The sequence below is a fragment of the Polistes fuscatus genome, unplaced genomic scaffold (assembly GCF_010416935.1).
Source record: "Polistes fuscatus isolate 324 unplaced genomic scaffold, CU_Pfus_HIC Scaffold18, whole genome shotgun sequence".
In the NCBI taxonomy this organism is placed as follows: domain Eukaryota; kingdom Metazoa; phylum Arthropoda; class Insecta; order Hymenoptera; family Vespidae; genus Polistes; species Polistes fuscatus.
The window spans coordinates 2,031,732-2,058,283 of NW_025113086.1; the positions used below are offsets into that span (position 1 = coordinate 2,031,732).

Here is a 26,552-nt window from a genome sequence, read left to right on the forward strand (position 1 = left end):
GGTACGCAGCCGAGTCTCCGCAGTGAGCACCGCGACGCCTTCGAAGACGAATCGTGTCGAGAATTAAGCCGGTGTGAACGTAAAGTTACACGAGGCGTGCCTTTCGTTACTGTTACTATTAACTATAATACCCCCCCCCCTTTTTCCTACCCCCGTTACGTTTAATTTCATTTCTTCTCTATCGCGATCGATGTTATTTAATTAATAACGTTTTTATACTGTTTTTTTCTATACCCTTCTTTTACTTTCTTACTAATTTTTCGTCTCTTTTTTCTTTCGGTTTAATTTAATGCTTCTTTTTTTTGGTTTTATCTTACGTACGAATGAATATGTTGTACGATACATCTCATATTTCGAATACGTATAAATATGTTTGTTTGAAAATTCGTTGATTATTCGATCACTTTATTTTGTCTTGCGAAATTTTGTCCAATTTTATATATATAGGTTTGTTCGTTCATTTATTTGTTTGTTTATTTATTTATTTATTTAATTGATTCATTTTTCTGATCCGTTAGAAAGGAATCTTCGAATCTGGAACAAATAGCCGATGTGCAGTGGGTGAATTTCAGTTTCCACACCTTTTCCGAGCATCTACGATATTCCTTCGAGAGGAACAGGAAGACAGAAGGAGAGAAAGATGGATAGATAGATAGAGAGAAAGATAGAGAGAAACAGAGAGAGAGAAAGAGAAAAAGGTTTATCTGGAAGAAAGGTTGCGCTGCGGTATCTACGATCCGCCCTTTTTCATGGGATAACTGACATAAAAAACAAAATAAAAAATAAACGTACCTTGAGGGGAAAATTTGTAATTTGAACCTTTTTTATATTTTTCGATTGCTATATTATTCTTCTATTTAGTTTCGTATTTAATCATTCGTTCTATTTACTATCCTCATCTTTCTCTCTTTCTCTCTATTTTGATTTCTATTTTTGACTGAGTTTTTTTTTTTTCTCACTTCCATGGATTTTCTCTTCATTCACATCGAAAGGTTGGTATTCCCGTTCAACTTATGTTAACAAATATCGAACATTATATTTCTAATGCTTTTATATAATCGTGGTTATGTGTGTGGTATGTGTGTGTTGCAAAAAGTTTATATTTATGTGTGTGTGTGTGTGTGTGTTCATGTCACGTCAAGATTTTCGTGAAATCTATCGTCATACGTTCCGCAATAATTTCAAACGCATCCGCCCATTCAGAAATAATAATTTTTTCTTTTCCACCCCACCCACCTATCAACATTTTTTTAATTCAACACTTTTCTATTCTTTTTTTTTTTTTGCTTCGCGTTCTTCCCAAAATAAGCGAGTGAAAATATTTTCATTAGCAGTACGATAATAACGTTTTTAATTGCTTACTTATAATTAATTATCAACGATACACCGCGCAATGTTCAATTTTAAATATTCAATCTTAAATGGAATAAACAACGGTGCATTGAATCAAACAACGATCGATTTTAATGCAACGAAATTTAATTGTCCGATGGTATTTGGATAATTTGTTTGAAATTATTGGGGGGGGGGGGAAATAGAAAACAAAGAAACAAAGAAGAAGAAAATTATTTGTCGAAGCTTTGAAAGAACGGTGTATTTTTTTAAACGTATAAAATAAGAACAAACAAAGCAAACAAACGAAAGAAGAAAAACGGGGGTGGCGGGGGCGGGGGCGGGGGGTTTGTAGAAAGATGAAAAATATTTCTTCGAGAAACGTTTAAATATTTTATCGTATTTGTCGTAGAATCGATGATCGAAACTACGGATATTTAGGGGAAGTCTATTGTTTGCTTGTTTACGCATGGCGTGTACAGTTCCCGAGTAAATCCTACCCACGTTGGAAGTCACGTTGTTGAAGGGGGGTGGAATAGGGTGGGGGTAGCCATCAAGAATCCAATAATTGCTTCTTTTTTTTAAGAAAGTAAATCTTTCACCAAGAACATAACGTAAAATCGAAACAATCAGCCGTATTAAAACAATGTAGAAAATTTTATCACGAAAAAATAAATTTTGACTTTCGTTTTTGGTAAATAAATCTTCGATCAGGTGTACGAAACAAATCGAAACACGAACACATGCTATAAATAAAAAAGAAAAAAACGAAAAGGAGAGAAGTAGAAAATATATAAAAAATTAATTTTTACTTTTTTCATCCTCGGCAGATAAATTTTCAATCGGTAGTTTGCACGGGTACATAAAATAAAAATAAAAAATAAATAAAAAATGAAATTGAAACGCGAATATTAGAAGTAAGAAAAGAAAATTATTTTTCTGCTTTCGCGTTGTATTTTTGTTTTGTTATTTTTTTGTTTCGTAGGGGAAAAAAAAAGGACATTTTTAATTGTATTTTATTTGTTTATATGGTATGGTTCGATTTATTTTTTTTTTCCTGTTGTTTTCACTCGAATGGACGACCCCTCGTCATTCTCCTATCCGATAACAATGAGTCGGCATTTGTTAAGGATCTAAAAGTAATTTCAACGTTGAGGAAAAATGATGGTACCTTTCGAAATCCCGTACGGCACCTTAAAGGCAGACACATGGAAAATTGAAAACGTCTATGCGGATCAGATAGGAGAAATCGGCGGTATTACTGTAACGCGATCGACGTTCTACCAAATTAGCTTATTTCACTGAGTTCTGATAAGAAAAGCTTCTATTTCACTTGACGTATTCTATATATGTCTATATATAATAATATAAATGTCATGTCATCAATAAAATATGATTTATTTCATTGATTTAAAAAAAAAAAACAATTATTTTATCATTTAAATCGAACCCAATATTGACATCGGATATATTTTTATTTATTTATTTATTTGTCATTAAATTTGTACGCGATTTTGTCAATTTTATAAATAAATTATTCAAAAATTCAAATGAAAATGAAGAAAAATTTATTTCACATTGATATATATAAGATGATTAATCAAATAAATTGTAATGCAATTGGTCGGGAGAAAAATGTTGCATCAATTTTGGGAACGATTGTTATTTTATTGTTAATTTGTTAATATGTTAATTATTTTACACGTTTATATTAGAATGATTAATGCATATAAAGTATAAACGAATGAAATTTAAAAGGAAAATGAGATCTTGTCACATTTTAAATTTATTCTAAAAAGATGTTCGTGCTTAGATTAAATCCGATTGACCTTGCAATTTCATTCTTATTCAATAATACTCTTGCACGTGAATATTTGATTATTCAGAATTAAAAAGATAAAAGGATGAATCTCTTCGAAATAATAACTCATCGTAAAAAGTGATGTTCGTGTTTGGATTAAATCACATTGACCTTGCAATTTCAATTCCAATTTTATAATTCTCTTCCACGTTTTGATATTCAAATGTACAGTATAATGTGCAGTAAAAATAGAATAAGAAAAAATAGAAGAAGAAAAAGAAAAGAAAAGAATAGAAAAAAAAGTTATCTAGGACAGTTATAGTTCATTCTAAAAAGACGCTTCCGTTTGAATTATTTTTGATTGGTACTGCAATTTTAATCCAATCCCATAATTTCCTTTTCACGTGAATATTCAAATAATTCAGAAAAAAAATCATATATCCAACACGATTATAATTCATTTTAGAAATTATATTCATTTTCGGATTAAATCTGACGGTCACTGCAATTGCTACCGCAATTTGCTATTATCTTAATTTATTCAATTTTATTCCCATTCGAGAATTCCCTAATAACACGTGGAATATTCCAAGAAATAAAAAAAAAAAAAAAAGAATAAGAAAGTCGAGAATAAAAATCAGTTAAATGAGAAGAAGTAAAAAAACAAAAGGGTATAACGAGATCCAGCGGTACAGTTTTATATCCAATTTTACAAAAATGTTCGTGTTCGAATCAAATCTAATTGACCATTGCAATTATATTTCCCATTACACACAATCTTGTTATACTTAGAAATTTCGCAATAAGGAGAAACATTAGATCCAACGAAAAATTATAATTCACATATATATTTTTACAAAAATTCTATTTGTATTGAAATTATTTCCCATAGTTACTGCAATTTCATTTTCATTCCATGATAACCTGACACGTGGATAATTCAATGTTCAGTAATAGCAGAAAAATTAGAACAAAACTGTAAACTTGTACGATCGCGTTTAGATTAATTCCAATTGGCATTTGCACAATTTAAAATTAAAATATCAAATTTATCGATAAAAGTAGGTAGAATGAAAGGGCAGCAAAAGAAATATGAAACGAGAATACCGCACGCAATTATAAATTCTTGATATTCACAATTAAAATCTGATATTTACAAATGTTGATTGTAAATGTAAAATGTTTCATCGTTATCTGTAAAATTTTTCATCGCAATTTGTTCATCGTTACTTAAAACCATTGTTATTTAAAATCCATAATAAAACAAAGAGACGAAATGAGAAGATTAGGTTTGGAAAAGTTGGCTTCCCCTTTAAACCCTCATTTGGCATGTAGGAACAAACCGATTATTTCACGACTCGATCGCTTGACTATCGGTAAGAGTAAGCTGTTGACCTAAATCTGACTGGTCATTACAGATTTAGAATTATACGTTGTATGTGTAGAGATAACGTTTCCAACTATTTTTATTTTCCTATACGAGAGACTGAAAATTCAGGACATAATATATATATTCGCATGACTTCAATACGTTTTATTTGATAATTAAAATATATCAATTATTCAAAAACGTTTTTTCACGAAATTCAATTCGTTGAACTGTTATTCAATTATTTAAACAAATGAAACGATCGAATTTCAATTACTTTATTATCATTAGAAAATACAAGTTTTTATATAAAATTATTTTCAATTACCATAATAAATATTTCTCATCGGAAAAGTTTATATATATTTTTAGTCTAACTCATTTTGTTTATTACCTTTTCTTCTTGTTAACAATTTATTTTCTTTCGAGACAACTCTACTTCGATTATTTTATTATTATTCAGTTTCCTGAGAGAGATGAAGTCAATTAGTCGAGTTAGATGGTAGCAGTTTTGGACGTATTTGATGAGCCCAAGTAAAGTTCGAGAGCGATTCTCGAAGGTCCGTCGTCGTTGTCCTGTCTAGAAGAGCTCAGTATTTACCACAACTTCCCTGCTAACTAGACTATGTTCATTTTAATAGCTTAACGCTGGGCTTTCGGGAAAGCTTCACTCGAAATATCTGTCAGACGTGCTTAACGCTTTTCAAGCGATCAAAACTACTCTCTCTTTCTCTGTATTATTTCAATTGTTCTTCCACCAGAACAGTGAACACTTCTAACGATACTTCAACCCTCTTGTTTTTTGTATGCGTTTTATTTCTTTTTTCTTTAATAAATTCGAAATAAATATCGTTGTCGGATAGATGCAAAAATGAGACAACAATTTGTTGCTTTTTCTTTTTTTTTTTTATTCATATTATGTATTCCGTTTAGAAATAATAAATAAATTTGTAATACTCCGTTGGTAAAGTAGGTCGAGGATTTTTAGGATTAAATACAATGTTGAATAATTATTTTTATTTTCAATTACTAATGTATAAATGGTAAGATTAATCATTAAACATTATTCTGTTAAACTTATAGATTATCAAGATAATTTATTCAGATTTTGTTAAATAAGAATAATATAGAAATAACCTAACCATGGTGATGTTATTAAAAAACCATTACCTTATCGACGGAGCATTAAATATAATTCATACTAAAATATAAATACATTTTTACTAAATATTGAATTACTCGGGAATAAATATAAAAATCCCTGTTGAGAGATATATACAAATAAAAGTCTTATAATATAAAAATATAATGTTACTATTCACTTTTCTAACCTAAAAAAAATTAATTCAAATTACGATCTAGAAGATTTTAATATAAATCTAGTATATTCTTTATTCTTCTTAATCTCTTTAACTAAAACATGTAATACTTTTACTAAACATTTAATTACTTGCGAATAAATATAAAAATCATTGATAAATATATAAAAATAAAAGTATTTAATACAAATATAATACTACCATTCATCTTTTTAATACGTATAACCTCAAAAAAATTATAATAATTAATAAAAATAATATTCTTCTTAATCTCTTTAACTAAAACATGTAATACTTTTACTAAACATTTAATTACTTGCGAATAAATATAAAAATCATTGATAAATATATAAAAATAAAAGTATTTAATACAAATATAATACTACCATTCATCTTTTTAATACGTATAACCTCAAAAAAATTATAATAATTAATAAAAATAATATTCTTCTTAATCTCTTTAACTAAAACATGTAATACTTTTACTAAACATTTAATTACTTGAGAATAAATATAAAAATCACTGACAGATATATAAAAATAAAAGTATTTAATACAAATATAATACTACCATTCATTTCAATACGTATAACCTCAAAAAATTAATAATTAATAAAAATAATATTCTTCTTAATGTTTAACTAAAACAGTAATACTTTTACAAAATATTTAATTACTTGCGAATAAATATAAAAATCATTGATAAATATATAAAAATAAAAGTATTTAATACAAATATAATACTTCTATTCATTTTAATACGTATAACCTCAAAAAAAAGAAAAACAAAAAGAAATAATATAAATTACGATCTGTTTATATCTGTTAAACATACATATATATAATATATGTATATATATACGAATCTAGAGGATTTAAATGTCATCAATTTTGATATCTTTTTCCTTGGTGATGAGATTCCTAGCGTAAATATATTTTATCTCTTTTTATCTATTTCCCTTTTCATCGTTCGGGATTTTTCGTCGGTATGGAAAAGCCGATTGCGGAAAGTGGCTTTTTCACGTGGATCGCTCGTAAATAAAGCCGCGAGAATGTGTAAACGACGGGAAAGCACCTGCCGGTGTTGCTTCGTGAAATTGCTCGTAATCGAGAGAGTGTGATCGACGGTTATTAATCGTTTTCTTCTTCCTTTCCCTCTTTCTATCCGATCCTATTGTATTCTATTCTATTCTATTCCATTCTATTCCATTCTATTCTATATTCTTCTACTATATTCTAGTTTTTTTTCTCTGCTTTTTTTTTTCCCCGATCGAAACCGCCACTTTTCGATACGACGTTCGTTTTTCCCCGAAGTTTTTCTATTTTTTTTCTTCTTCCCCCTCCCATTCTCTTTCACTCCATTCATTTATTGATGAATTATTTTACTTGTTATTTCTTTCTTTTTCTTTTTTGGTAATCGGTTCATTATATTTCGTTACAGGTAATACTTTTTTTTCAACAAATTATTTCGTACGTCAGTCTGATTTTAAGATATTTATTTTTTTTTTCTTATCATCAAGGTTAACTTGGTTAATTCGTTTTAAATAAAAGCTCACGTTTATTGTAATTCTTAATATGTATTATTCATAGAATAATAAAAAAATCACCAACGAAAACTTTTCTACGATATAATTAATTAGATTAAAGTACTATGATAAAAAACACGTATAACGAAGAATAATTAATTATAATCAATTAATTCGAATCGTTAATTTGTTTAAAACGTCGATTATCGATTTTGATAGCACCTTTTTTGAAAGATAATTAATCTTGATTATGATTGGTCCCGTGCTACCCGGTGATATTCTTATCTTCGTCCGGTATAAATTATACTCTGTACGTTGTACTTTGTCGAAAGTTATAATTACTATTCTAATTAGAAGCAATGCCAATCATTATAATCAACTTCTGCTACCAAGGATGAATCTAATTTAATAGCTTAGCAATTTTATTATAGTTAAGTTATTCAATATAATATTATATTATATAAAGGATTAACAATTATGCGACAAATTAAATTGAGTATTAATAAACGTAGGAAATAGCTTGTTAAAGTATTTTCAATCTGGAAAATTTCTATGTCAAAGATCGGTCTGTAATCGGTCGTGTAAAAACATTTAGAAAATATCGGGATAATTGAATCCCGTATTAAAATATATTCAAATATACATTTCAGTTGAAATATATAATACATATTATATTATACAAATTATTAACATTTTATTAAAATTATTAACATTTTACTAAAAAAATACTATTGTACAATAATACTGATCAACAATTTGGATAAATTAATTATAATAAACAAGTAAATAAATACTTAACGATATAATATAACAAAAATAATATGAAGAAATATTTACTAACGGTTACCTCATTTAATATTCCTTAAAGTTTTCCTTAATAACCGTGGAAGAGAATTTTTACACAAAAGCAAGTAAAATAAAAGATAATAAAAGAAACAGGAAAAAAGAGAAAGATAAATTTAAAAATAAATAAAAGAGGGTAAGTAGAAAGAAGGCTCTAGCGTCAGATCGTAAATAAAAATGAATCGCTATCCCTGGTGTTGGAAAGAGAGAAGGGATGGTAAAAAGAATAACAAAAATAAACAAAAAATAAAAATAAAAAGAAAAAGGAAAGAAAGAGCAATAGATCAAAAGACAGGTAGCAGGCCTGCCGCGAGCTAGTGAGCTAGCAACCAAGCACAAGGTAGAAAAATAAAAGAGAATTATTGAAGAGAAAAATAAATCAGAGTTGGGTTCGTCCACTCTCTTGGTGAACGTTGTTGAAATAGTATTGGTATAGTAATAATAGTAGTAGTAGTAGTAGTGTTAGTGTGTTGGTATGTGATACTAAAAATGGAAGAAAGCTTCGAATGAAACGATGAACGGTGTATAGCTTCGATGGTGTGGCCTCGACACTGAGGGTAAAAGAGAGGGGTGGCAAGTAGAGGGGTTAGTATTGGGGGGAGGTAGGTTGGACGTTGAGGGTTGAACCCCGCGGTTCGGAATGAACGCGATAAGGGAAACACGTGTTGAACACGTTCCTTCTATCTCACTCTCTCTACCTCATTACTATTTCCTTTTTATTTATTTATTTACTTTCTTTCGTGCGTATGCACACTGTATTCTAATCTTTAAAAAGATTGATATACCAAGAATATTATTTGAGTTATTTGTTGCTATTTATTGGGAGAGTATTTTAATAATTAATACACACACAATTATTATATATTAATATTATATTTTTAATATCACGCCAAAATTAAAATTATTTACCAATTCGCATTTTTATTTAATAATAATAATCAAAAATATACTACTATCATAAGTTTAACGAAATATTGTAGGTTAGGAAATACATCCATCTTGTTTTTTTCCAAATAAATGAATGGCGGAAATCGCCATTATCCTAATCTAACCTATAAATATGAAATCATTTTAAATATAAAACTAAAAGAAAATGAACAAAATTAAGTTTGAAATAATTAAACGAGCAAAACTTAAAATAACGTTATTTTCTTTGTTTGAACATTTGTTAATGACAGATTATAATTCTTTTTATCCGAATACACAAAAGATATTGTTCTTATCTCTTTATAGTTCGTTCATTGGTTCTTTTCCTTCTTTATTTCTTCCAACAACGATCTTGGCCTTCGGTAAGCTTTCGAGGACGACCTCAAAACGATGAGACTGATCCTTGTAAGCTCCCTGAGAATAAAAGTTCTCGTAATCGTCGGACGTTGTTACCGAAAGGTTTTTAACTGGGAGACATAACGAGCGTTTCATGCAAATCCCAGTCATTTTCAGAAAGACGTTTCTGAACGAAATTATAAGATCTCACGGGTTAAAACTGTTATCCTTTCTCTTCTTTATTCTTTTTATACTTTTTTAATGGATTATACCATACACGAAGGTTGCATTCGTAAAAATTCTTTGTTTATTTTTTTCTCTTTCCTTGGGCTTTTTCTTCTTTCTTTTTTTAAATTTATTCATTTATGGTGAATACGTAAATACGTTCATTAGAAAATATAATTTTTGTTTTTAATTAATTTAAAAGAAAAATATTACTTAACACGAATTTTTTTTACAAAAAAACTTACACACAATTTATAAGATCATCTTACATTGAGTTTTGAAAAAGAATTATTTAATTGAAAGCATTGAATTAATTTTAAATATATATTTGATTAAGATCGCTTATCAAATATTGGTGATATTTATTTATTTTATTAACATTAAATTTATTAGAAAATTCAAGAGCATTTGTTTAAAATATTTTTATTATAATTTTATACAAATTTGAAATATATTTCATATAAATTTCTTTTTTTTTTCTTTCAAATAAAGCTTAACATTCGTCACGCGAACATAATAGTTATTTAAAATGATTAAAATTTTATATTAAACGTACAGCGACACATGTTTTAATTAAAATTAAAAGAAACGAAATTCAAAAAAGAAATATAGTACTTTTGTTTTCGAGAAAGTTCATTAAATTAATTATAAACGTATTTTGAAAAAAAAAAGTAATAATTTAATAATAACTATTTATAACATCGAGATTTGAAATATTAAAAATGTATATTTTTCTTTTATTTATTTTTTTTTCTTTTTCTTTTTAATTCCATCACTAGCAATCTTTCGTCTATTTTTACGAGAATAGAACCAAAAACAAAGAAAATTTCTTGCGAACGTTGAACTACGCGAAAGAGAGAGAAAAAAAAAGATGGATGGATAAAATAAAATAGAGAGAAAGAGAGAGAAAGAGAAAGAGAGTGCAGCGAAGCAAATTCGCGCTTTGGCGTGAAAACTCACTCGAGGGCGAGTACCTAAAGGGAACGGTAGATGAAAGAAGGGTTCCATCACGGATGGATGCATCAACGAAGAGGCAATAGTTTTTAAGGAAAAGGTTCATTCGATTTTCGAAAAAACTTTACCACTTATACGTAAAATATTATATATATATATATATATAAAACAAAAACCATAAAATATTTATACGTAAATATTATATAAATATATTAAACAATACGAGCAGTAACTATCAAAAATATTCTAACATTATAATATTACCAACAATGGTTTTGAAATGACGTTTGAAGTATCTACTGCTAAAATGTAAAATGATTTTCATGGTAAGAGTGAGGTTAGGTATCAATAATGGCGACTAACGAAATTTCTACACGGAAAACGAAATTACTTTCCTAACTCAACCCTAATGGTAGTAACTTTATGGTTTCATATTATGATTTTTTATAAAGCAATCAGTTTGGTTAATATTTATACTTATATTTAATAGGTATATTTTATTTTGTCACGAAAAAAAGGAATTTTATTTATTTTATATATATAAATATTCATTCAGTGAATACTATAACCCATTGAAACATTTTATTGTATTATTTTTCAATTTTATTATTCAACATACGTATTATTTTACCTCATTCGAGTTAATCGTGAATTTTACTTTTTAAAAGCTAAATATTGTCAAATTGTAAAACGGAAAAAAGAAAAATCAATGAGAAATACAACAGAATTGATCAAAAACCAATCGACCAATTCCAATACACAAAAACCGTGATGAATGTTTCTGTTTTATTTGTTTATTATTAAATTCGCCAATTACAAGTTATAAAATGAAACAAATATACAACAAATGTTGGTATTTATCTATTATCCAATTTCAATGTTTGATATTTTATATTAAAAAATAATCTTCAATTTTGTTTTAAACTTTTCGATTGATCGACTAATTGTTAATGAAAATATGGAAAAAAAGTGGAAAAATTTGTAAAACATATATTTTTTGGGGGGGAAATTTATTGACGAATTCAATAAAACAAAATCGATCATTTCTTATCGAGATACGAGTACGATTTTCGTTTATTTACTCGATCGTAAACTAGTATAAAGAGAGAGAGAGAGTGAGAGAGAGAGAGAGAGAGAGAGAGAGAAAGAGAGAGAACAGGACACAGTGTCACGTTCCAATAATTTTACAGGGCTTTCGAAACATACGGTCCGTCGCGAGGAACTTCTGACCCTCCTGTAAATCACATTAAGCCCCCCAAGTCCTCTGACCGCGTGTAACTGGACCATATATCAGTGAAACCGCGTGTATACTACCAACAAATTTCACCTTCAATCCTGGAATATACTTAATTCGATTTAAAATGATTAAACATGATAGAAAATTTCAATCATTCCTACCATCAACCATCTCATTAAAAACAAAAATCTATAAAAACATACGTATGACAATAATTACAACAGCGGACTATACCATAACCTTACTTTATGATTTATTTTTCAACGATAAATAAAAATATATGTGAATTTGTTCGCATTTAAAATCCAATTAATCGTCAATTATCAAATTTGACAAATTTTCACGTCAATTAGCGTCCGAATGATGTATGAACTTATCTATCGTTAAAATATGCAAAGTAATTTCTAGATTAAAAGTGAGGTTAGATATCAATAATGGCTGACTAACTGACGACGAGAATTTTTATACGAAAAAAAAAACTAAATTACTTTTCCAACTCAATCTCGTAACACTTAATACAATAGTTAAACTACAAATCGTTAAATATATTTATTGAATTGTTCGATTAACAATAAATACCCGATTGGATAACATTATCGAATAACAAAATTCTCGTAAGACAATTTTCTAGAAAATGGGATGCTTTAAAATGGATGGTAACAGTAAGTTTTATTTGTTACACGTAGGAATCATCTTGTCACTTGATTGTATTGTACATAGAAGTAACACTTAAACAGTTGTGAAATTGGTACGACTAAGTCGAATTATCTGTTGGAAGTTCTTTAATTGAAATGTCTGTTTTCGAATTAGTAATGGCAGACAAGAGAAAGAAAAAAATAAAGATAGAAAGATAGAATGAGAGAAAAGAGAAAAAGAGAGAGAGAGAGAGAAAATGATCAACGAAGAAGAAGAAGAAGAAGAAGAAGAAGAGTAGGTCGAGTATATATCCCTTTAAAACTGTAGTAGAGAAATCGATCGAGCTATCGATAAATTACCTTTGGAAGGTCTCCGTGTCGTCGTTTATTCATCCTTGAGGAGACGTAAAGATGAAAAGGTGGTAGGAAATGGAAAGAATAAAAGCAAGAAAATAAAAAAGAAAATGACACTGATAGAAAGAGAGAAAGAGTAAGAAAAGTTAAGAGAGAAAAAGTAAAAAGTAAAAAGAAGAAGAAGAAAGATAGAAAGAAAAAGAAAAAGGAAATAGCAGAGGAAAGGTAGGACATTACTCCGGACGTAAACTTTTCAACCGAAGTCCGATCCGATAAGGATGTAGTGGTTCTTCCCATTGTCACCGTAAAAATACGAGATGAGCTTCAAGAAAACGTTCCAAACGTTCTACTGTAACTACATACAGACACATATATATTTAATTTACATTCAAGTTCATATATTCAATGTAAGGATACAATCAAAATGTATTTATACATTTAAAATACATTTTTGTATACTTACAAATATATGTATACGTTTATTAAAATATATATCTCCAAGTATATAATTATATTCAATTCACAAATACAATAAAAATGTATGTTTAATACACATTTTGTATATTCAAAAATATTAAACATATATCCAAATGCATACATATATCCTATGCACAAATACAATAAAAATGTATGTATAATACACATTTTGTATATTCAAAAATATTATACATAAATCCAAGTGCATACATACATCCTATGCACAAATACAATAAAAATGTATGTATAATACACACATTCTTGTATACTTTGAAATATTAAATATAAATCCAAGTGCATACATATATCCTATGCACAAATACAATAAAATGGTATGTATAATACACATTTTGTATACTCAAAAATATTAAACATAAATCCAAGTGCATATATATCCTATGCACAAATACAATATAATGGTATATACAATATATATATTCTTATATACTCAAAAATGTTAAACATAAATCCAAATGCATACATATATCCTATGCACAAATACAATAAAAATGTATGTATAATACACATTTTGTATACTCAAAAATATTAAACATATCCAAGTGCATACATATATCCTATGCACAAATACAATAAAAATTGTGTGTATAATATACATATTCTTATATGCTCAAAAATGTTAAACATAAATCCAAGTGCATACATATATCCTATGCACAAATACAATAAAAATGGTATGTATAATACACATTCTTGTATATTCAAAAATATTAAACATATATCCAAGTGCATACATATATCCTATGCACAATTACAATAAAAATGGTATGTATAATACACACATTCTTGTATATTTTGAAATATTAAACATAAATCCAAGTGCATACATATATTCAATGCACAATTACAATAAAAATGGTATGTATAATACACACATTCTTGTATACTCACAAAAATATATGCATAAGTTTATTAGATATACATCAAAGTTTATAAATATATTCAATGTATAATATATTATAAAAACATGTATCTAAATATAAACGTGTTTGTACATTCAAAAACGTAGCAGGTATCTGTATAGAAGTATAGGTAACACATACGTCGTGTTATATTATAAGTAGATATGTATGTCTGTATATAGGTAGTGTTACTATCTAAGAAAAGAACGTATGGCTCGAAGGGTTTTCGAACTTTTACAATTTCTGTTTCGAAAGAGGCTTGAATAAATGACGAACATGTGAAGGGAACGAGGAATATGAAAATACAACAACCCCCACCCTCTTTCTCTCTCTTTTTCTATGCCCACCATGTATGTTACGAGAAGACCCTTCTTCTTCTTCTTCTTCTTCTTCATATTTATTTTTTCCCCTTTTTTTCTTTACTTCGCTTTGCTTTTGTTACATTTTATACGTTCGCCATACTACCACAAGGTGTCTCATGAAGAAAAAAACTTTTGTTCTCTCTGTACCGAGTGAAGTCTTTTAAATCTTACCATTAACCATTTTACATTTTTATTATTATTATTAATCTGCACAAAATATTCTCGAAACATGATACGATAAGGGATTTTCTTTTAAGATCCACATTCTTCTTATCGATAAAATTAAACTTAGTAGAGAGAGAGAGAGTTTTAAGTATCTATAATACTAAACACAGGAGACTTTTCTTATTGAAGTTTCACAAGTATCCTATACCTTAAACTTAAATATACTTGGATCTTTGAAGGAGATTTCATTTGATAGTATTACTCGTTTAGCTTTAGGCATATTTTTATTAAAGGCTTAATATTATAGTGAGTGAGTGAATGAGTAAGAGAGAGGGAGAGAGAGAGAAAGGATCAGTTGAACATTACTACATGTAAGACACACTTCAATGTAAGGAAACTCGAATCGTATCTAAATCACGTTGCCCTAACGATAATCCAGATCATAGACCGTAAGCTTAATCGTGCCAAGCTAATTCGCTTTCTAGAAACTCTCGAGACTGCCGTAGTCGTAACATTCGCTAGGAAAATTCTATCCTCCTCTTACCACCCTTCAACCACCCTTTTCTCTTTTGTAAGTGTAGGAGAATGTGCCAAGAAAGCTTCCTTCCTTTCTAAAAGCTTCTCAACTAATCTCTGAGAATTTCTCTTGCTTTGGGAAAACAGAACATGAGTTAGTAATTATCGTTTTACCTAATGATTAAAATAAACAGTACTATTAAATAACTGTCTCAATAATTATATATATATATTCAATTTTGATTTTATTTTGTATACTATTCAGTTAAATTTTATTTTTTTTGTTATTTTATTTCTATGTAGGAGAAATGAAACATTAACTTGGTAATTATCATTGTTATTAATGATTAAAATAAACAAAACTAGTTAATAATTATGAATACAATTTTTAGTTGTAGTATATTTAATATTTAATATAATATATATATAATAGTATTTAATATAATGTCAAGTATTCATGATTATGTAATTGAATTTTTTCTGTGATGGTTTGAACAGATTGGAATACATCAATTTAATTTAATTTGACTTGTACAATAACTATTCAGTTAAATTTTGTTTTCTTTTTTTATTTTATGTCTATGTAGGAGAAATGAAACATTAACTTGGTAATTATCATTGTTATTAATGATTAAAATAAACAGGACTAGTCAATAATTATGAATACAATTTTTAGTTGTAGTATATTTAGTATTTAATATAATATATATGTAATAGTTTTTTTTGAAATGAATATATAAATGTAAAATATATAATAATATTTAATATAATGTCAAGTATTCATGATTATGTTATTGAATTTTTTCTGTGATAGTTTGAACAGATTGGAATACATGTGTATATATATATACAATTTTGATTTTATTTTGTATACTATTCAGTTAAATTTTAATTTTTTTTGTTATTTTATTTCTATGTAGCAGAAATGAAACATTAACTTGGTAATTATCATTGTTATTAATGATTGAAATAAACAGGACTAGTCAATAATTATGAATACAATTTTTAGTTGTAGTATTTAGTATTTAATATAATATATATATAATAGTATTTAATATAATGTCAAGTATTCATGATTATGTTATTGAATTTTTTCTGTGATAGTTTGAACAGATTGGAATACATGTGTATATATATATATATATTCAATTTTGATTTTATTTTGTATACTATTCAGTTAAATTTTGTTTTCTTTTTGTATTTTATGTCTATGTAGGAGAAATGAAACATTAACTTGGTAATTATCATTGTTATTAATGATTAAAATAAACAGGACTAGTTAATAATTATGAATACAATTTTTAGTTATAGTATTAGTATTTAATATAATATATAGTATTTTAAAATGAATATAAATGTAAAATATAATAGTATTTATAATGTCAAGTATTCATGATTATGTTATTGAATTTTTTCTGTGATAGTTTGAACAGATTGGAATAAATGTGTATATATTGAATTTTGATTTTATTTTTCATACTATTCAGTTAAATTTTGTTTTCTTTTTTTTATTTTATTTCTATGTAGGAGAAATGAAACATTAACTTGGTAATTATCCTTGTTATTAATGATTAAAATAAACAGGACTAGTCAATAATTATGAATACAATTTTTAGTTATAGTATTTAGAATTTAATATAATATATATATAATAGTATTTTAAAATGAATATATAAATGTAAAATATATAATAGTATTTAATATAATGTCAAGTATTCATAATTATGTTATTGAATTTTTTCTGTGATAGTTTGAACAGATTGGAATACATCATAATTTAATTTAATTTGACTTGTACAATATTCTTTTGTAAGTCTCATAATTTAAATCAGAATTCTATATACTGAACATTTATTTTATTTGTAAACCGTATATTTCTACAACCAGGGAATAGAACATGGGTAAATATAATTTTCTCCAATAAGAGGAATAGACAGGGGTAGTCAATAATTATCTGCAATATAATGGTATTAGTATTTTTGTTATTTTGGCTGTACTGTTAAGTGCTCACATAGTATAGTATTTGTGGTTTCCATTCTCTCACATTTGGAACAGATTTGAATACGCTGGATTGGTTAAATTTAACTTCTATTTACTTGGTCAGTATTTTGTAAAATCAATGGTCAGCAAATATGAATTAGTAACTCTACTAATTTTATTACAAATCCAAACAATTTTGTTTTATCAATTGTAGTAATATTAAACTTATATCAAATACTGACAAAAACTATTTAAAAATATAAAACCAATAAACAACAATCTTCAAATAATAGAACAATATTAAAACCTATACATAAAAGTATTTAATCATTTTCAATCTGACAAGTACTAATACATCTCATCACAATAACATATTATTAATAATTAAAAATCTACCACTCATTTTCTAATTAAAATCATTTATAATAAAACTTGAAAAAAGGATGAAAAATCAATGAAAAATGATTCGATCAATATTAAACTAATACCAGTTAAGGGGATGGGGCCCCGTTCCTGTAGATATTGGTGTAAAGTGGGAGGTTGTGGGAGGATGAGATTCTAATGGTAAATTCTCCTTTAATTCCAACGACCAGTTTCACTAATCTCTCGAAATTGATCACCCTTCATGTAAACGCCTACAAGCCATTTCCAAGCTTCCAAAGCACGTAATTTTCGTTAGAACGTTATTCCTCGTCCCTCACCGATCTGACCCCTTCTTCCATGCTTCCTAGCAACCGATTGTAACTGCCAATGGTGATTTCGTTGGACGTATAAATTGTCGATACGAATCTTCCTTCAAACCCCCAAGCTCACCCCATCATCCCAAGCCTCCCCCTAACCCCCACACCCCACAGCCCACCTACCCTTTTCACTGTTCTCAGTTTCTCTATCTATCTTTGTCTTTCTCTATCGAGCTGTCTCTCGAAACCAGTTCATCATTCCAAGGCAAATACAATTTCAGACAAGATCCAACGGCATAGAATTACTTTGACAAGATGTCTTTGTTATTTGAATTGTCGAACATGGTATTAGAGAATTAGAGTAGATGCTTACATGTGGATGCTTCCGCTTTGACGTAAAGGATTCTAAAACGTTCTTTGAATATTGATAAGGGATTGTTGTTTTATTTTTTATTATTATTATTATACTCATTAGAATTTTATTTGATTAATATTGTTTATAGTTATTAAATCTAACGTTTAGTTTAATTGTTAATAAATGACAAATGTTTCACGTTTTCTGTCAAGTTCCGTTCGATTAAGTGTCATTATTACACCGTGTATATTGTTTTCGGTACACGTACTGGAAATGATATTTTTTCAAAATTAAAAAAGAGAAACGAAACACGAGATATTGTGTTGTTAAAATTAGCAAAATATATTTGAAATTTTATAAAATCGTTCTATAATAATAATAATAATAATCATCATCATCATTGCGATCGGTTCAGATAATTTAAATTAATATTATTCTGTTTGAAATTAATTAAACGAAATAATGTAATATAAATAAATATTAAAACGCGCGTGTGTGTGTGATGTTCATAGAGTATAAGAATTAATTTGACGCAATGTTTGTTTCGTTAATGAAATATTTACGATTATTATTAAAACATTTTCGTATTACAAATATTTGTAATTACAATGATTTTTCATTACGAATAAAAATAATAATAAATTTGATCGGTGAGAGAAAAAAAGGAATTTTGTTTTTTTCGAATAGCAATTAAAAAGAAACAAAAATTAAAAATACAACAAACGATTTTCCCTAAGTTCGATTTCTCGAGTAAACAAAAAGTGTTGGAATAAACCTAGACAAGAGTTTTCTTTGCTTAGTTTAACCACCGTTACTCGCGCTTTCCTTCTTTTTCTTCTTCGTAAAGCAACTCCCAGCAATTCTCTCTCTCTCTCTCTCTCTCTCTCTCTTTTTCCTTTAAGAATTTTTACTCCAAGATCGTTGCGCTTGTTTTATTCGGATCAAACTCTGACTAAAAAAGTACGACGCTTCTCTTCTACGAAAGGCTACGGATCGTTTCGTTCGAGAAAGGAAAAAGAAAATGTAAAGAAAAGGAACCAAGTGAGTAGCGAGTAAAGAAAAAAATCTTTAGAAAATAAAAAGAGGAAACTTGATAAAACGTTTCTCTTACCGATTTTTCACCCCTTTCTAATCCATCTTCTTCGAATTTTTTTTCAACGAAATATCTTTTTCTTATATAATATAAAACAATTCATATATATTTTCATCGAAAATTAAAGAACCATAATACAATATTAAAGTATCTTATAGTAAATTTGTAATAACTCGAATGGATGAATGTAAAATCTTTGAGTAATTTATCAAATTAATTTACATCCTTTCAAAATAATTAACGTTAATCATTTTTACATATTATATAATACATATCTCTGCAAGCCTAGAAATTAGTTTTCTTTTTTTTTTAAACTAACGCAGAGAGTAATTTTAAAAGAATAGTAATTAATTTTTGAAAAACAAAGAAGGAAAAAGAAAAGATTACGTAAAGGTATGCTAACCTTTGTCGAGTTAAAAAGAAAAAGCAATTAACACTTAAAGAATAGGGTAAAATAAAAAGTATTTAGTGAAACGTTCTGTTACAGATGACCTTGTTCAATCTTCTTTAACCAAGAACGAAAGCTTTGTGGCATAATTTCTTAAATTACTATGAAAACTTTAAAGTCCTTATAAACAAGCAAGCAAGCAAGCAAACCTACGTACCTTTTCCATTTTCTCTTTCCTTGTTTCGTTCCCGAGGTTTTCTCTGTTTTCACGAGCTTCTTTCAAGAACAACGTCTCTTTTGTTTTCTCTTTCACAAGGAAGGACTTCAGAAGAGAATGAAAACGTGTAATAGCTTAGCTACGCGGATTATACTTTGCTGTAGAAACTTGATCATCCGTTTAGCAACGAACACGAAATTTTACCATCTCTAAATTATTCGAGGTTTTCTACGACAATGAAGGATGCTATCGTCTTACCTCATTATCATCTATTCTAAAACGATAAAACATTATGTTTTAATCATATTACATCAATTTTGTTATTACTATTATCGTTTTAACCTATATTGTATTTTATTTTTCTAAGTTAAATAGGTTAAGTTATCTCAACAAATTTCTTTACTTTATCTTAACAAGTTTTTTTGTAATTTAGGTTATATTCCTTGTTTATTAATCATATTACATTCACTTTGTTATTAATATTATCGTTTTAACTTATATTGTATTTTATTTTTCTAAGTTAAATAGGTTAAGTTATCTCAACAAATTTCTTTACTTTATCTTAACAAGTTTTTTGTAATTTAGGTTATATTCCTTGTTTATTAATCATATTACATTCATTTTGTTATTAATATTATCGTTTTAACCTATATTGTATTTTATTTTTCTAAGTTAAATAGGTTAAGTTATCTCAACAAATTTCTTTACTTTATCTTAACAAGTTTTTTTGTAATTTAGATTATATTTCTCGTTTATTAATCATATTACATTCATTTTGTTATTAATATTATCGTTTTAACCTATATTGTATTTTATTTTTCTAAGTTAAATAGGTTAAGTTATCTCAACAAATTTCTTTACTTTATCTTAACAAGTTTTTTTGTAATTTAGATTATATTTCTCGTTTATTAATCATATTACATTCATTTTGTTATTAATATTATCGTTTTAACTTATATTGTATTTTATTTTTCTAAGTTAAATAGGTTAAGTTATCTCAACAAATTTCTTTACTTTATCTTATCAAGTTTTTTTGTAATTTAGATTATATTTCTCGTTTATTATACATATTACATTCATTTTGTTATTAATATTATCGTTTTAACCGATATTGTATTTTATTTTTCTAAGTAAAATAGGTTAAGTTACCACGAAAAGTTTCTTTTTTTTTGTAATTTAGGTTATGTTCGCTTATTGTGAGCTGTATACGATTGAGAGAAAATGAATACAGCAGACAACTTAGGGTGATAATATTTAAGAATAATTATTCATTTCAACCAAATTTTAGATAAAAACTGATTGATTAAATTATGAATGATTACTGAATGATTTAATTATTATAAAATAGAAAATAATTGTTGATAATATTTTATCACTAATTTTTATTTAATCAAACGATCGAATATCTATTATTGAAAATTGTATAAATAAGTATTGGGTAAATCATTAAATCGAATAATTAATCACCAATCTAACCAATATCGATTGAAAAATAATTTACAAAAGTGAATAATTCTAAAAATAGTTACCATCGGTGTATTTATAAATCGAATAAACTTTGAAGCATTGTTTTTTCAAAGAGATATAACACATAGCACCTATTAATTCGACAAAACTTGAAAATACGTTTTATAATATTACCTTTTATTTGTATTGAAAAAGGTGATGAAAAATTCATTAATTAAATTGGAAACGAATATATCGTTTATCAATAATCGACTAATTATTTTAAAATAATTTGTCGCAAGTGAAAATGGAAATAAAACCACTTGAAGGAAACAACAATTAGCATCTACGACACTTCTCTGACTAAAAATTTAATTTTAATGTTATTTCTATTTAATTGTAAATAAACTTAATAAAAATAAAATAATATTTCCTTCGTTATATATATAATTTTAAAAAATGATCAAATATTTATCATAAAATTTTCACTAATAATATAAATGAACGATCGATCGTATAAAAATTAAGAAACAAATATTATGAAAAATCATTGACGTCCATATTTGTCTGATATAAGAAAAACTTTAGGAAAAATATGAAGAAGTGAGAAGACAGAGGAAGAAAAGTATCTTGACCTTTTGCACTCTTACTTACTTCCGACGATTCATCTGCTTATTCTCGATAAAAATACAATGTCTGTCGGAGCAACGTGGAACGGGGGTTAGAAATAGTTTCTCCATAAAGTGCTGGACCGTGGAACGAGTTACAAAAATAGTGATGTAGGCTAAGGGGTTGAAAAAGAGGCAGCGAGGGTAGAGGAGTTAAGAGGAGAAGATGGTGGGAGGGGGAATGGAGTGGGATGAGATGGGGTGAGAGAAAAGAGAAACAATCGTAGTTCGTCGAAACTTTTTCGAATCAACTCGAGTGAAACGTACTCTCGATATCTTGTTGCTTTAGTTGGATAGTTCAAAAGATAGATTTTTTCGTACATTAAGAAGATGAAACATTGATTATCTCGAATATGTTCTCTTCCTGTTCAAACATATGGATTCCTAAAGGGATATTATATGTTTGTATATTTACGTTTGTATTTGTATGGTACCAGATTAATTACAAATTACATTGGATTCCGTTTCTCCAATTTCGAGATCTCATTCCTATGATGTTATCGATATTCCTATTACGCTTGTTGTAATCTAGGAATTGGGGATGCTTTTCAATATAATTTCATATTAAACTTAAAAGGATTTCACGATATTAATCATTATTATTAGTATTATTAATTGTTATTAAATAAAAATCATATTAAATGTTAGTGAAATCTTAGTTAGAAAGTTAATTAGAATCTTGGTTAGAAGAAATTAATAACATATTTCAGATAATTTATGAAAGATGCTAATTGATACAAGACCGATGTTTAACACAATGCTTTATATCGAAAAAAAGTATGATCTAAATCGATAAGAGCGCCATCTAGATTGAAGTGAGATACGCCATATTGAAAATTTTATATTTCATATTTAATTATAATGTTTTATATCTACTATTAATGTTTTATTATTACTATTATTATGTTATATATATGTTACGATCAATACAATAACCGTAAAAAACGTTTATAAAATACAAAAATTATTAATTAAAATTTTTTTCATAATATTTTAATGATAAATTATTGCACGGTGTTAAAGATATATAAATAAAATGTAATATTGATTGATTTAAATTGAAAAATAATGGTATAAATGTATAAAGAAAAATCGTATAAACGTTATAGAAATAGTTCACTCGGAAATATCGTCCTTTTCCATGAGATATAAACCTTTTTACTGGTTTTAACGGCCGGAAGCGATCCTTTAAAAGAAAGCACAGCGTATTGCGTCACGCGATAGATCATGGACGTATCGCCAAATGCTTTTCAATATCTTTCTTTCGTGGTGTAGCCAAGTCCGTAGCTACGTATTTCGAAGATATATTTCCATTATAAACCGGCTCGTAACAATAATGAAATTTTATCGTTTTATCGTGACCTACATTACATTCATCTAAGAATTTTACTCCTTAAGAGGGGGTTTCAGAAAAAATCTTACATTTAAGATTCTAATTTTGTTTTTTTAATATAGGATTTAATTATTCTACTAATCAAATTTCTGACTTGTTTTACATTAATTACTTCTCGTGAATAAAAGGTTTTTTAGAATGCAATCATATAATAAATTTCTACAATACAATTATTTCAATAATACAATAAACTATCGCACATATTTTTCATCATCTCGAAACAATTTTTTCCTATTAATTGAACAAAAAATAATATTACATGAATCTAATAATATTTCAATTTTGATATTATTTAATCTAACAAATTGAAATTATTTTTCTGTTTCAGTCATGGCAGGACCAAAAGAGAACACACGTTTCACGTATTTTAAAAAAAGTACATTTACGTAACTGCATCTCGTAATATTCCAAAAATATCCTTGAAATCAGGAACAGTGAATCTTCGATAGAGGGATATTTTCTGTTAAAAAAAAAAAAAAGAAAATACAGAAAATAGTGACAAAAAGAGAAGAAGAAGGGAAAAAAGGACAGAGATAATATATACAACGCGTGTGTGTATGTGTGTGTATGTGTGTGTGGATACGTAATACGTAATATGTGGTAGGAAAAGATGTTGGTAGAAAAAAAATTCAGGCTGACGTGTACAAAGTGATAAAATCAGAAGAAGAGAGGTACCCGCTGCTTCCTGGAATCACCACGACGATATAGAAGCTTAATGGCGCGATCGGGGTGGTTCACCCTCGACTTTGGAAGGTCGTCACGAAGGAATATCGATCGTAGGATCTCGAACGGACGTGATAAAGAAAAAAAAGAAAAGGAAGAGGACAAACTAACGTATCTAACTCAACGTTACGAACAACGTTAATTATTTTTTTCTTTTTTACAACCATCTTCTTCGATTTAAAATATTTCGATTATTCCCCCACCCTCTCTACAAATAAAAAACGCCATTTTGTATCGAGAAAACAGGGGGAATGGTTTTATCGTTAAAATTATTTTGATTCCAACGAATAAGAGGAATCATTTTATGAAAATAAATGTTAAACATTGAACGATCGTTAGATTAGGTTATGCGACAAGATCGAAAGAACTCCGATTATTTTTGATTCTCTTTCCTGAAGGAAGGGTTCAATACCAATCAATTCCCTCGAGGGAATTTTCATTCGGATTGATCAATCGATTTAGACGAAATAAGAGAAGAAGAAGAAAATAAACTAAAACAAATTCGATAAAAGATATCGAATAAATTTAGATACGTTGGTTATTTCCAAAGAAATCTAACCTCGAAATCAAATTCTATTCTTTTTTTTTTAGTTTTCAAGATCATTTAATTATAATATAATCACCTCACGTTAAAATGATAAAGAAAAAGGTGTTGATTGGAAGTAATTTCATAAATCTCGAGATGAATTATCAAATTTAAAAAGAAAAAATTGTTCTAAGATCGTTTGAAGAAACTTGAAGAATACTTGCTCGTAATCATCGGAAAAAAAACAAACGGGAAAGAAGATGGAAATCATTTAAATCAATGGTTTACTTTTTCGTTGAAAGTGATCAACGTCGAATAAGAAGAAGAAAAAACAAGTGGATTTAGTACACTCGAAGGAAAGCAAGAAAAGATGTTTTAATAATCATCAAAGTCATCATTTTTCTGTATATTCAAGTCAGTATTTTTACCAGGATAGAACGCAACGTATATTACCAACGAATCTCAATTTCCATTCGCCATTTCGCGTTCTCTCGCGTCCCGTGGTCATAAAAATCTAACGACTTGGTTTGCAGTAACGTAAAGACTGCGTCAACGTTGGCTTATGGTGGTCCCGACCATAGAAAACGGAAAGAAAAAAAAAAAAAAAGACAAAAGGAAAGGAAGAAAAGAGTAATATAAAATCGTCCTGGAATATAATCTCATAAAATCTTAAATTCATCTCTCTTTTTCCACTCAATCCACTTGAAACGTTAATACCGTTTGTCCTTAAGGATTCCAAATGCAGAATATCTGATTGAAAAATAGTCGAGTCCGAAGTTTCCTAAGTGAAGAAGAGTGAAACGACAAAAAAAAATAGAAAAGAATATCTTCATTATTGAAATAATCGAATCTTTATCATAGATAAATGATGAGGTGTTCGAAAATTTGATAATTCATCCATTGAACGATAAAAAAAATGAAGATTAAAGATAATAAATGAAATTATCGATTGAAAAAGAAAAAAAATACTCGATGCTTGTGCTTAAACGAATAATAATCCACATTTGTTTCCTTTCAAGTGATTAAGTGTATTTAAACGCGAATAAGCTTAAATATACACCAACACACACATACACACATATATATATATTTTCTAGGTACGCGTGAAAGAACGTGTGTTTAGTTATATAGTGATATAGTGATTAATATATAGAACTATAATACAAACTATAAACAAAAATGATCGTCGATAAAAGACAATGATAAAAGATATTATTTTTGTGATTAATCATTCGATTGATATACTTTAAATGATCGAATTATTTGAACAATTTTGTTAAGGTGTGTCAAAACTATCATTAATTTTTCTATTGAAATAATAGAAAATAATTATTACAATAATAATATTATTAATATAATAACAATAATAATAATAATAATAATAACAATAATAATACTAATAATAATAATAAAAGATGGATCACGTGCACGTGAAATCGAGATCGAGTTCTAACTCGAAAAGCAACAATAATCCACCGACGAAAATGGGCTGCGAAAAGGCGTCGAGACGCCTTAGGACGATTCTAGTTAAAGCGTCGCGTCTCGGCGTCACGACGTCTGAGGTCGCCGGATTACCGGCCGCCAAGAAGCTTTTTCCACAAAAAGATCATGGTTGGAGGCTCGCGGTATTTCTTCTTCTAATGTTCGCTGGGGGTGTCATCGTTGCACTCGTCTGTACCACGAGAAAAGGATGCTCAAAGCTCGAAGATATTGTAAGTTCATTTAACGATACATTTTCTTCTTATTTTTTCTTTTATTCTTATCTACAATTTATTATTATTTTAC

General features: G+C 27.7%; 1 long non-coding RNA gene across 2 annotated transcripts; it reads left to right on the plus strand.

Annotated features, from left to right (window-relative positions):
- LOC122515536 lies at positions 1 to 25,934 on the plus strand. Of its 2 annotated transcripts, none has more exons than XR_006303296.1 (3): positions 1 to 79; positions 519 to 808; positions 25,865 to 25,934. It is a non-coding gene; the product is annotated as an uncharacterized LOC122515536 (long non-coding RNA). The 2 variants fall into 2 exon arrangements; XR_006303295.1 differs by lacking the exon at positions 25,865 to 25,934 and adding an exon at positions 23,847 to 25,083.
- Positions 25,935 to 26,552: the final 618 nt, after the last annotated feature.